This window comes from Ictidomys tridecemlineatus, chromosome 12 (assembly GCF_052094955.1).
Source record: "Ictidomys tridecemlineatus isolate mIctTri1 chromosome 12, mIctTri1.hap1, whole genome shotgun sequence".
NCBI classification, from domain to species: domain Eukaryota; kingdom Metazoa; phylum Chordata; class Mammalia; order Rodentia; family Sciuridae; genus Ictidomys; species Ictidomys tridecemlineatus.
Window position 1 is genome coordinate 21,691,384 of NC_135488.1, and position 12,481 is coordinate 21,703,864.

Genomic DNA, 12,481 nt, shown 5'->3' on the forward strand with positions numbered 1-12,481 from the left:
TCAGGGAATAGCTCAGGGAGTAGAAAAATAGGGGAAGATATTCCTATCTTCTCTGGGATATTTATTCTTTAACATCTATTTATTCTTTAACTTCTCACCCAGGGAAACTGAGGCAGTTCCACCTCATGCCTATTCCAATGAAAGCCTTCAGCAGTGTGAGCCCCAATGACATTATGTTGGGGGAACTGTCATGTCCCTCTGGAGAAAACTCCCATCTGCCTGGGGGGTTCAGAGGCACAGCCGGTAACCCACAATCCAGCACCAGTTTTAAAGGTGTTCAGGCAGTGGTGGGACAATAATTGTGCTTCCCATTTTACTGGACCTAGGAAGGCAGAAACTTGAACGCAGATGAACAATATTGAAATCAACCAAAGCAGCCAGAGCCAGGCCCAGAGGCTCACGGAGGCTGAAGAGGCAGGTTGAGAATATCATCTCTCTGTGTTCTCACCTGCGAGAGTCCTGGAGTGGAGTAACTGACCAGTGACAATTTCCACATTCCGACTGCATGCACGCAATCCTCCTGGACAGGCTTCATGGCCACTCTTAATACATTTCAAAGCAGCTGAAATGCTGGCCAGGGACCGAAGTCAAGCCCTGGCTGACCCTTCTGGCCTGAGAAAAGCCCAAATGCCTGATGAGCACTGATACTGAGAGGAAAGAGCACAAGGCACATGTTAGGAAACCGGGACGGGTGGTGAGACTGGCAGGGCCGGCCTCCTAAGCAACAGGAAGCCTCAGTAGAGGCTGGGAGTGTTCTGGCTCATCACTTGCCCCAAGAGGGTGCAGCTGACAGCTCAAATTTCAAACAACAGAAATCCAAGGGAGGAGACTGAGCACCCCACTCCCTCCCCTGGGCTCTCTCTCTCTGTGGGTCCTTCTCCTGGCTGCACTAGGCTTTCGCTCTAATGGCCTCCTGTGCTCCACCTCCAGACTTGACGCCCTATAAACAGAGATCGGTTTTTAGAGTCCTAGACAGGAGTGGACACTAGGAGAGAGTCTTAGTCACTTCCCAGAGCTCAATCCAGACCAGAGAATTCTTCTCAGCCCAGAACTCTTTGTGCTCCCAGCTCTCCCCATCCCCCGCCCTCTGCTGCTCCCATGCGCAGCTGACTCTCCACCCACTGGTGAACCCTTAGTTATGTTGCTATGTTGCCTTCTCCAGAACATGGAGCATAAAATGATTCAGTCAAAAGCTCCTGCATTCCCCCCCCCACACACACACCCACAAATCCCCTTCCTAGCCCTCTGCTGTTGGCAGCATAGTAAATGGTATCATGCAGACTGTGCCAGGGTGCCCATGTTTTGCTCTGGACCCAAATGACAATTCTTCTTCTCAACATAAGTTTAAAGACCTCTTCACTGTTGATTGTAGCAGCAAATAACACTAAGAAATCAGGACAAGGAACCCAACAAAAAGGCCCTCCAAACAGACTGAATGCTCCGGTTTAGAGAGGGCAAAGGATGAGAGGGAGAGATGGTAGGAGGAGGTGAAAGGGATGAACAAGAGCACCATCATCCGCCCACCTGGCCTGTCAAGCTGCCAGGCAGTTCTTCTACAGAGCACAGACAAAACACCCTGCATTTGTGAATTTAAAAACCGACATCAATTGCCTCCTATGTGCCTTTCCATAAAAATCAACAAATAAAGAACCAATGTTTAGAGATTTTTCTTTGAGTGTCTGCAAACACAAAGATAAACAGTTTACTGTAAGTAGGTCCAAAAGTGAGTCCAATAGCTAGTAAATTATATTGGCTGATTCTGTCAATGTGGTAAGGATAGCATGTCATCTTGGGACCCTTGGAGATCCTTATTAGTTATGCCAGTTAAGGCTACACATTTTATGTAAATATGTATATTTATATATTTCAGTAGATGATGCAGAGGCCCTCGGGGACATAAGGTGAACAATCCCTTATCATTGATGCCCTGGAGGACTGTCACATGATTTTGTCGTGCTGTGAAGACATGTTCCTGCCCCGAGACCCCTAGAACTGCTGAGCTCAGAAAAGAGGTAGACAGTTTGCAGGGGCAGCTCAAGCCTTGCAGGAGTAACAAGTTTATTAAGATCCAGACTTGAGGCTAGGAAAGCTGTCAGGATAGACAGGCCTGGAGGCAGGGAAGCCTAAGGTGGGTTGGGGACTTAGGCTGCAACAGAGTATCTGGGGTCTGAGGATTTGGGAGAACTAAATCTAACAGGGTGCTTGGCTGGGGCTTGTGCTGGGCTCTGAGAGTAATAGCTGCTTACATAACATCGATACTAGCTGACAATTCACTCCGCAGAGTACAAATATTTACCCATCCAAGACCAGACTTTGGCAGGGATCAGGATCAGCCCTTGTGGCAGTGACCACACTGGTGCCCAGGGGTGACCATCTGTGGTTTAGGAAGAGCACGGACAGGGTATGGAGGCAATAAGAGGTGATTCTCCTGACCTAGTATTAAAAGCCTATGGGTACTTGCACAGGTAAGGTAAACATCAAAGCAAAAGTTTGGAATTTTTATTCCAAACTTGCGATGTGATTCAAACGTTAGAATGCTGATTCTGAAAAATAAACCAAAAAAGGGGAGAGGGGGGGGTTGTTTGTTTTTGTTTTTCCAGTCTAAATAGAGTGGACAGTTGGAGGACGTTTGGCAAAACTTGGGCGGGGGGGGGGGGTGGGGGGTGGAATGGCTCCTTAGGAGCCTCCTTCCAGCCTGCGGTCCTGGTCCCTGGAGGTCCCCACCTCACTCCTCTCTCCAACCCCGCATCCGCGCCGCCGTGCAGCGACATCTCTGTTGTGCCAGGTGTCGCAACCCACACAGGACTCCATACCCTCAGCAGCGTGCCCAGCGAGAGTTACCTGGCCTGCATTGCCTCGCCATAATAATCTCATATATCAAAGCTGGGAGAGACCCGGCTCTGCTCCACGCTGAATATCATTATCAGAAGTCTCTCGCTCCCTCAGCTTCATATGCAAACTCCTGAGCTCCCTGGAGAACTTCCAGAAGAAAGTGCCCTGCGCCACGGACATTTGTTATTTTGCGCGAGAGGACGCCGAGGCTCCGCGGGGACGAGCCAAGTCAACCATAGCCCGGAGCCGGCACCAACCCAGACTTCCACTGACACCTAGTGGACGCTCGGAGAACGACAGCTGATTCTGCGCTGGGAAGAGTCAAACTCCCACTGGTCCAGATGTTGCAAATATTCCAAAAGAGGAGAGAAGGAAAATAAATGTTGGGATTCACCAGCTCTTTAGGGCTAGACGAGCCAATACTTCATGTTTAAGTATATGAACTTAGCAAGGGGAGAGAGAAATGAAGTCAAAACTCTTCAATCCATCTCAGGATAAAGCCAGGGCATGAAGAAGAGGTAAGGAAAGAATAGAATCAAAAGCATAAGCTGGATTCAGCTTCACAGCGTGCATGCCCCTGACCCAGGATTGAGCCCTACACATACTCACAAAGCTCGTGAGACAGTCACTGCCGCAGTATTTGAAATAGCAAGAAAGAAAAAGCACTATATATTAATCTAGATAAAACATTGCCAGGTGTGGTGGTGCTCACCTGTAATCCCAAGGACTCTGAAGGCTGAGGCAGGAGATCACAAGTTCAAGGCCAGCCTGGACACCTTAGGGAAACCCTGTCTCAACATAAAAATAAAAAGAGCTGGGGTGTAGCTCAGTGGTAGCGTGCCCCTGGATTCAATCCCTAGTACTGACCCCCCCCCAAAAAAAGAAACCCACACTTTTCAAGCAATGTAACTCAGTTGTACATAATATAACTTTTTTAAAAATATTATTTAGTTGTATTTGGACACAATAGCTTTATTTTATTTATTTATATGTGGTGCTGAGGACTGAACCCAGGGACTCCCACATGCTAGGCGAGTGCTCTACTGCTGAGCCACAACCCCAGCCCCCATAATAAAAATTTTATCGTTCCATCATTGAATTCTTCATCAGCTTACCCCCTAGGTCCATTTTTAAGTCTTAATACAAAGAGTATGGGGGGGGGAGAGACCTGTCATTTCTCAGGGTTTGGAGGATATTACAGAGAGGGTTGGGGTGCATGCCCACTCCCCGGTCCTGGTCAGATGTCTTCCATTCATGTCTGAGACACTGCTGCGCTAGACAAGCAAGATGTGTGGCCTGGGCCCAGGTCTTCACAGTCTTCCCACAGAGTGGACAAGGCCATTTCTAAAGCACCAGCATTTCCCCTCCATCAATGGCTCTGGGAGGAATTTGTCAAGAGTGGTTTGGGCAGAAAGGCTCCCTCCCTGGCCTGACCTCCCTTCCCAGGAAAGCTGATACAGGACAAATTGGCTCAGTATCCTGAAAAGCCACAGTGCCAGGGCCCTCTTCAGACCCTCGCTCTCACAGCAAGAAACCTGAGCCAGGACTGTCAGATAAAAACATCAGGTGCAAACGCTGATGTCCCCCAGGCCAAACCCTCCTCCAACAGGCTCAGAAGGCCCTGGGCCTCAAAGGTGCTGCTCACCAGCTCTTGTTCCCTCCTTTGGTTGCACCATCAGCCCAGACCCTGAAGCCCCAAAAACCAATCAGGGGAGCAGGGGGCAGGAAAAGAAAAAATGGGGCACCTAGACCCAGAGAGGCAACATGAATGCCTCGGGAACTGTACTGCTTGACACAGGAGCAGCCCATGTAGCCACACCCCACAGGTCACCCCATGTGAAAGCAGAGCACCTGGCCAATCAGCAGAAAGTTCCACCCATTGGAATCATCAAATACAGACCATACACCAGCCACTGCACTAATCACTTTACATATATTATCTCATTTAACCTCTAGCCATTCTGATGTAGGAGGTATTATTATTAGTCCCATCTTCCAGATGAGGAATTAAAGCTCAGAGAGAGGTTAAATAACTTGCCCAAGATCACACAGCTTTTAATGGTAGAGTCAGAACTCAAAACACAGGAGTCTGAGCCCATAAGCAGCACTCTTAGTCCCTCTGCTCTGCTGCCTCTGGCTCTGTGACTCTCCAGGATCTTGAGCTGGTCCACCCTGCATTGGCTCCCATGAGAGGTGTCTGCTGTTCTGGGTGGGAAAGAACCTGAGACCCTCTGGGCCACACCTCCCAGGCAGTGGGAGGAGTGAAGGAAGACCTGCAGCCCAGGAGAAAGAGACCCCCAACCCCAGAGTCCAAGCAGGAGGACCCTTCCATAACCTGGCCCAAGCTCCTCTGTTCCCTGGGGCAAGAACCCGGTGTAAGACAAGGGACATTGAGGTGCCCACGTTCACACTGCAAAACTCCAGCTGCACCAGATGCATCTCTACACAGGAGCAGCCCTTTAGTGTTTCCATACCCAGACAACACCTACTGTGAAGCTCAGAGCTGCTTCTTATTCCCTTTTTTCTAACGTCAGACTACCACACCTTCTAGCAGAGCCTTCCCCAAGCACTTGAAGTGTTTTTGGAGTGAAGTGTGGGCACCTGTCCTTCTTAGCATTCCGAGGTGACTCTGCCATGCCACCTCATCTGCCCTTGACTTTCTCTTTGGTTCTTTCCTCCTGTACCTGTTTTGGAAGGAGTTATCTGTCACCCACACACACACACACACACCCCACTCCTCACTACCCGAGCCCTTCAGAGCTTCCTGCAGTGGACACTCAGCTGCCCTCCATTGGTTGGTACCACTCTCCTGGCAAACCAAGCACCCTGACAACCCCCAGTGTCCTCACACCCCTACTGCTGTCGCCTCTGGACACCCAGTACTGCAAAACCAAAACGCATCCCCAATCACATCCCAAAACGAACTCATCATCTTTGTCCCCATGACCCTGGGCTGTTCCAGCTGCTTCCCTGACACGTCACCCAAAAGCAGGACCAACTATATAATTTGTGTGCCCCTCCATACATGAGGTGGAAAAAGTGTCACCACAGGTCTGGAGAATGGTTTTCCCTTCCTTTTGTGGTCTCTTTCTAAGCTAGTCACCATGACTTTTATTTGATATTTTATAGTGTTCTAAGTGAAAAAGAGGAATTTTTTAGTTACTGGTAATAATTTTACTGCTCATCTTTACATTGTGCAGTTTCAATTTTGAAATCAAACATCAGAGCATTTAGCAGGTGTGCAGAACCATGGGAATCACACAATTCTTATTTCATGGCTTGTCCCTGTGGGGTGCTAGGAGCTGGCCAGAGGCAAAAAACAAGGCAGATTCAGGAAGTATGGAAGGAGGAAGGGAGGATTACCCCAAGCATGAATATCAAGGGAGAATTCCCAGCCACAGGTACCTAAGGGCTCTGTCCTAATGCAGTCCAACCTGCCAGCCTGCTTAGCCCACTCAACTCACCTGGGTGTGGGGTTAAGGAAAGTCAAACTAGGCATTTCCCCTTCTGGTGGACCAGGCCCCAACCCACAGCAGATGAATGATCTGACCTCTAAACCTCCATGTGGGAGGCCCTTGGTACCTGGATCATGGGTGGTAAGAGGTTCAGACACTATGGTAATGCCATCGTCATGCTCCAAGACACAAATGTGTGACCAGCAAACCCTTGCTAGGCCCATACCCAGAGGTCCCTGTGGAGATAACCATGGTGGTTCTGGGGTGAAGGAGGGAAGGGGAGGCCAGTTGGAATAGGACAAGAGACAGGTTCGGGTGGAGCTGAGAACCTGTGCCAGGGAGGCAGTGCAGGGGGGACTCCACATGAGCTGAGGCTGCAGGCCCAGGCATGAGCATGAGGGACTTCTCTTAGAAAACACAATAAAAAGATAAAAGTGTTAAGAATATAAAAACAGCCACCAAAGAGCATTGAACCGCAGAGGGAAAGAAGCCTCCTGACTCAGGTCCATACTGGCACATATCTGTGAAGGTGCCCCTGACCACACTCCTCCAGGACACCTTGCCTGGATGGTGGCAGCCACCGGACACTCTCCCTTTCTCGGGTCACCCCTCCAGTCCATGGCTCTGCTGCCAGCTGCATCTAGGGTAATCCTTGTCCTGGAATCTAAGGTCCTGCCTGATTGGGGCCACCCTGCCCATTCACCATGGGCTGCTGCTCAGCCTCCTGTCTGCTCCAGAGGACCAAGAGAGCACCGACACAGCTGAGAAGGGTCAAGACAAGTGGCTGCATCCTGCCCACTTCATACTGCCTCCACTGGACCGTGGGGCTTGGGGCTCCCTGGGAGAGATACTTCCAGATTCCTCACCCCCTCTCATGGTGGAGCTGGCCCTCATGCCTTGGTTACCCCACATGGTCCTTCCTAAGCCAAATCCCCTTGACCCAGGATGGACACCCAACCCATGCACTGGCTCAGGCAGATTCTCTTTCAAAAGAATTTGAATCAAAGGACCCAGATCTGGAATTTGGTCATGGATGGTCCCTGGAACTGAGAAAGTCAGGAGCTAGGCTGGGAGGGGTCCGTGAAGGCCTTGGGAGGTGCTGAGAAAGAACAAAGAATCAGTCCTATAGAGGGAAGAAGCAACAGAGAGGACAGGCCACAAGGACAGAGAGAGAAGACAGAGCTGCTCTGGCTACCCAAGGCAGCAGGCAGGGCTGTCCCATGTCCTGTGAGAAGGGAAGTTGAAAAAGAATGCAGCAGGGTGTGGTGGCACATGTCTATAATCCCAGGGACTTGGGAGGCCAAGGTAGGAGGATAGAAAGTTCAAGGCCAGCCTCAGCAATTTAGCAAGACCTGTCTCAAAATAAAAAATAAAAAAGGCTGGGGATGTAGCTCAGTGGTAGGGCACCCCTGCAGGGGGAGCAGGATCCAAATTTAGTTTCAAAAGTGAATATTTAGTTAGAAATACAAAAGTAAATCATAATGGTACAGATACACTATTTGACACACCTCTGTAGTATCAGTTTTCTGATACCAGACAGCATTTTCTGATCTCTTCATATATGGACTCTGTAGTCACTGTTTTTAGATGAAAAGGTAATTTAATCTTCCCTCTAAACCTAGTTGATGAAAATTTGCCATTTGATACTGATAGCTTAGACAAGTTCCTCTTATTTCCACAGTAGACATTGGTTATATCATGTACACTTTTAGAATTATTATCAAATTTGGAGGAAAAAAAAAACCTTTAAAAAATTTCCTTTACAAGTCTACTGCAAGTATTCAAGGCACTTCGCATTCTGAGCATGTGTGTGTGCTCTGACTGAAGCTAAAGATTTAAACATTCTTTGAACTAATGACATTCATTACCCAGTTTGTCATTTTGTGGGACTTATTATGAGGTTTGTATTCACTTGTTTCTTGGGAGAAAACTTCTGTTTTGATCCATGGTGTGGAAATGAGACAGACAAAAAATTGTTTTCAACAGAACTTTTGCTGATACTCATTGTCCTGCATATACAGAAAGAAGGACGGGGACTGATCTCCAGTCAGAAGCCAGGATCCATTGAACCTCAACTCCTAAGCATTAGTTTTATTTTTTTTAATATTTATTTTTTAGTTATAGATGGACACAATGTCTTTATTTTTATATTTATGTGGTGCTGAGGTTTTAACCAAGTGCCTCACGTATGCTAGGCAAGTGCTCTACCTCTGAGCCACAATCCCAGCCCCTAACCATTAACTTTATGGGTTTTCTTAATGTACGAGTCTGATCAAATATATCCCAATTGAATTTTAATGTTTTATGAGGCATTGCTCTATCTTTCCCCACTCCATCCTCAGTGCTGGGGATGGAACCCAGGGCCTCACACATGCATGGCAAGTGTGAGCTCTATCACGGATCTCTATCCCCAACCCCACTGTCTGTCTCCAAGTCACAGCTTACAAAGTTGGTCCACTTATATTCCCCTTGTATTTGTGTTTCCAGTTTCTGTTTTATTCATTTATACAGTGGTTGAGTTTGTAATACCAATATTGATAAGAGACTCACCAAATACACCCCCACCTTCTCTTAGAATAATTGATGTCAACTTGCTCTTTTTCCATGCACCATTTTGGACTCATGACTTTTCAGATTTACCATATGCTAGTTGACTTCAGCCAGTGCTTGATTTCTGACACTCAAGTTATCTCGACTCTGGCCAGCAGGACCCCCTTTTAGATTGGCTCCTGTGCCCTGTGCATTTCACTAATTTATTGATTTTTAGCCTTGTTGTTCACTGTTCATGTTCACCTTTCACTTCCAGCTCATAATGTGGAAACTTCCATTTCTCTCAAGGTACTTCCAGTGGGAAAGAATGTGGAAGAAAAGAAGATGGGAGCCACAATGGATTGTGAGTGACACAGCTCCCTGGTCATTTCAATAGACAAAGAGGAAAAAAAACCAATGTGCTTTTAATGTACTATTTTTGTTCTCTTAAAAGCATGAGTTCATATTGATTTTTCCAGTCCAGTTCTAAAAAAAAAAAAGAAAGAAAAAAAAACTCAAACTCTTCATTCTACAATTGTAGTTCCTTTTCTCTTATGTTAAAAAAAATAATCTAGACTTCTAACCAAGTAAACATAATTATTTATCATCTGAAAAGAAAATAGTTCTAAGATAGCATAATAACATCACCCAACAATCCAATAAATGTTCCAGTTATCAGATAAAGTTCAACTCTTCTAATTCTTATTTTTGTTGGTTTTCAGACTGCACTCTACTAAAGATTTGGAAAAACTCTCTTTGCCCTAGAGTCACTCATCATCTCTCATTCTCTGGCTCTATGAGTCTTTGGTACCAATATTTGGTTCAACTGTTTTCTGATGATTGAAGTTTGAGGGCCCTGGCATCAGAATGGTTAGCCAACCAAAGCTCTTAGAAGGTGGACACTATACCTACTGCAAGATAGTAGAGAAACCTCCAACAGAACAATGGCCAAAATTCTGCCATGGTGATTGAACTTCATTTGTCCATCATCAGGGGCTAATATACAGGGATAAGATCAGGATTGGCTAACACAATATCTAGCTGAATGAACAATTCTGCCCACCCCCCACCTAATCTATCTTTTCCTTTGTTACTTTCACATGTTGAGGGGGATGTCTTTTTTTTTAAAAGGACTGTTCTTATTTTCCAATTTTTTAAATTTATCTTGCTTCTTTTGTGAACTATAAACTCTCCCACCAGTTGTAATATTCAACTTAATAAACCAGTACATTGTATTGTGCATGGTTACATCAAGGTCCATAGCGAAAAATTGAAAAGTTCTCCCAATTAGTAGCTTTGGGGGAGGGGGGTTGCCAAGAATTAAACCCAGGGGCACTCAACTACTGAGCCACATCCCCAGCCCTATTTTGTATTTTATTTGAAGACAGCATCTCACTGAGTTGCTTAGTGCCTCACTTTTGCTGAGGCTGGCTTTGAACTCATGATCCTACTGTTTAGGCTTCCAAGCCACTGGGATTACAGGCATGCACCACTGCACCTAGGAGTAGTATCTTGAACCCAAAACTAGTCAAAGTTTTTAATTTTCTCACAGGGAGATCATATTTTTTATAATTAGCTCAAAAATGTACTTTAAGTGCAATATACTAATATGTTTTTGTTATAAATCAAAATTCAGACTTAGCTTTATATATGTTTCATTTTGTCCTTATTTTGATCATAGAGATCAACAGTGTGCAGAATGTATATTCTCAGAAGTCTTTGGAAAGCACAATTACCAATCACCTTAATTTTATAGAAAATTCAAAGTTCCCAAAGCCAAATAAGAATGTCATAAAATATAACTAGTTACATTTAAAGTTTAAATGAAAAAATATATACCCAGATATATCAAATTATATCATGATGAATTTTTTCATCAACTGAAAAATGTATCAGATTATTTCACCTTTACATCATTTCAGAAAGTTAAAATGGAAGCTTTTCTATAGAATCCTACAACATCCAGATTATGTGAGTTCTAACAGAACCAGCTCATAAAAGACCCCAGTGTTTAAAATCATAGCACACACCATCAGACCACAGCTGTAGCTATTTAGTATTAGTGGAGAAATCCAAATACTTCCCTGGAATAAATTATGGCAGACCCCAAATTCCTGACTTAGCATTCTGTAGGAGCTGCATCTGTGATTTTAAAGAAAACCATAAAATCATCTTCTTTGAACTAGAAGCAAATTAATGTCATCTGGTTTTAATTATTCATATATCATGCCTTTTTAAAGTTTAAATTAGCATTTAGTTCCCCCAAAATCCCAATTTTGCAATAAATCCTTTAGGTGGGAAATGACTATTTAAATGAGTAATGAGGGGGCTGGGGATGTGGCTCAAGCGGTAGCGCGCTCACCTGGCATGCGTGCGGCCTGGGTTCGATCCTCAGCACCACATACAAACAAAGATATTGTGTCTGCTAAAAACTAAAAATAAATAATTAAAATTAAAAATAAATTTAAAAATAAATGAGTCATTAGCCAAGAAAAGAGTGGGCCCCTCTTCCTCATGTCCCTCACCACCACTCCCCCAAAATTCAGCTTTTGATTTTCAGCAGCATGTTTAGAACCACACCTCAGGCCATCAGTTCTTCATTGTGAGGCTTCTTGTCAACTCAAAGTCAAACTCCTCCAGACTTCAAAACTCTTAGAAAAGGAAAAAAACTTGAGAGTAAAAGAAGAGAGGGATGGAGGGAGGTAGACAGGCAGGAGAGGAGGAGAGAAAAAAGAAAAGGCAGAGAATTACTTGTTTCAAAACAGTGCAATTTGTAGCCAGGAGTGGTGGTGCTCACCTGTAATCCCAGCAGCTGAGGAGGTTGAGGCAGAAGGATCACAAGTTCAAAGCCAGCCTCAGCTATTTAGTGAGGTCCTAAACAACTTAGTGAGACTTGTCTCAAAATAAAAAACTAAAAGATGTGGCTCAGTGGTTAAGCAACTCTGGACAACCCCAGGTGCAGTTTGTATATGCTGTTTAATCCCACACAGACATGCAAAATCAGTCTATAGGGCTAAAGAGCAATAATCCATAATCAATAAGGTAAACAAAAGCAAATTCAACACATTTCAGACTTTTTACACTTACAGCCTCACCGTTTGCTTGGAGAGCATATTTCCAAGCAGATGATTCCCTGATGTCTCTTAATATTACTTTTAATTTAGTAAATTTCAAGTGCTAAGAACCTGCAAATTTTTTGTAAGTAAAAAAATCCTTTTATCTGAAAAAGAGATTACCTCGTAAACTAAAGCTGAATTTAAAGTTATATTTATATTTAAATTTCAGCATTACTTGCTACCATATGCTAAATTAAAACTCTTCACGCATTAAAATATAATAATTGCACCAGGCTCAGTGGCCCAAGCCTATAATCCTAGTGACTTGGGAGGTTGAGGCAGGAAGGTGGCAAATTTGAGACCAGTCTCAGCAATTTAGTGTTGACCCAATCTCAAAATAAAATATATAAAAGACTGGGGATGTAGCTGGGTGGTAGAGCATCCCTGAGTTCATTCTCTGGTACAGCAAAATCTATTTATTTATTTATTTATTTAATACCTTCATTATCCCCCCATAATCCGAAAGCCCTCAGGATGACGTAGTTGGTAGGTTGGAAGTAGGTGTCACCCCACCAGGGACCCCTTTCCGGGATGTGATCTCCTAAGGCT

General features: G+C 45.0%; 1 long non-coding RNA gene across 1 annotated transcript; it reads right to left on the bottom strand.

Annotated features, from left to right (window-relative positions):
- Window positions 1-495: 495 nt before the first annotated feature.
- Window positions 496-11,913, bottom strand: LOC144369555 (uncharacterized). The gene is made up of 4 exons (XR_013429343.1): window positions 11,397-11,913; window positions 11,179-11,248; window positions 3,545-3,620; window positions 496-647 (listed from the first exon to the last, which is right to left on the bottom strand). It is a non-coding gene; the product is annotated as an uncharacterized LOC144369555 (long non-coding RNA).
- Window positions 11,914-12,481: the final 568 nt, after the last annotated feature.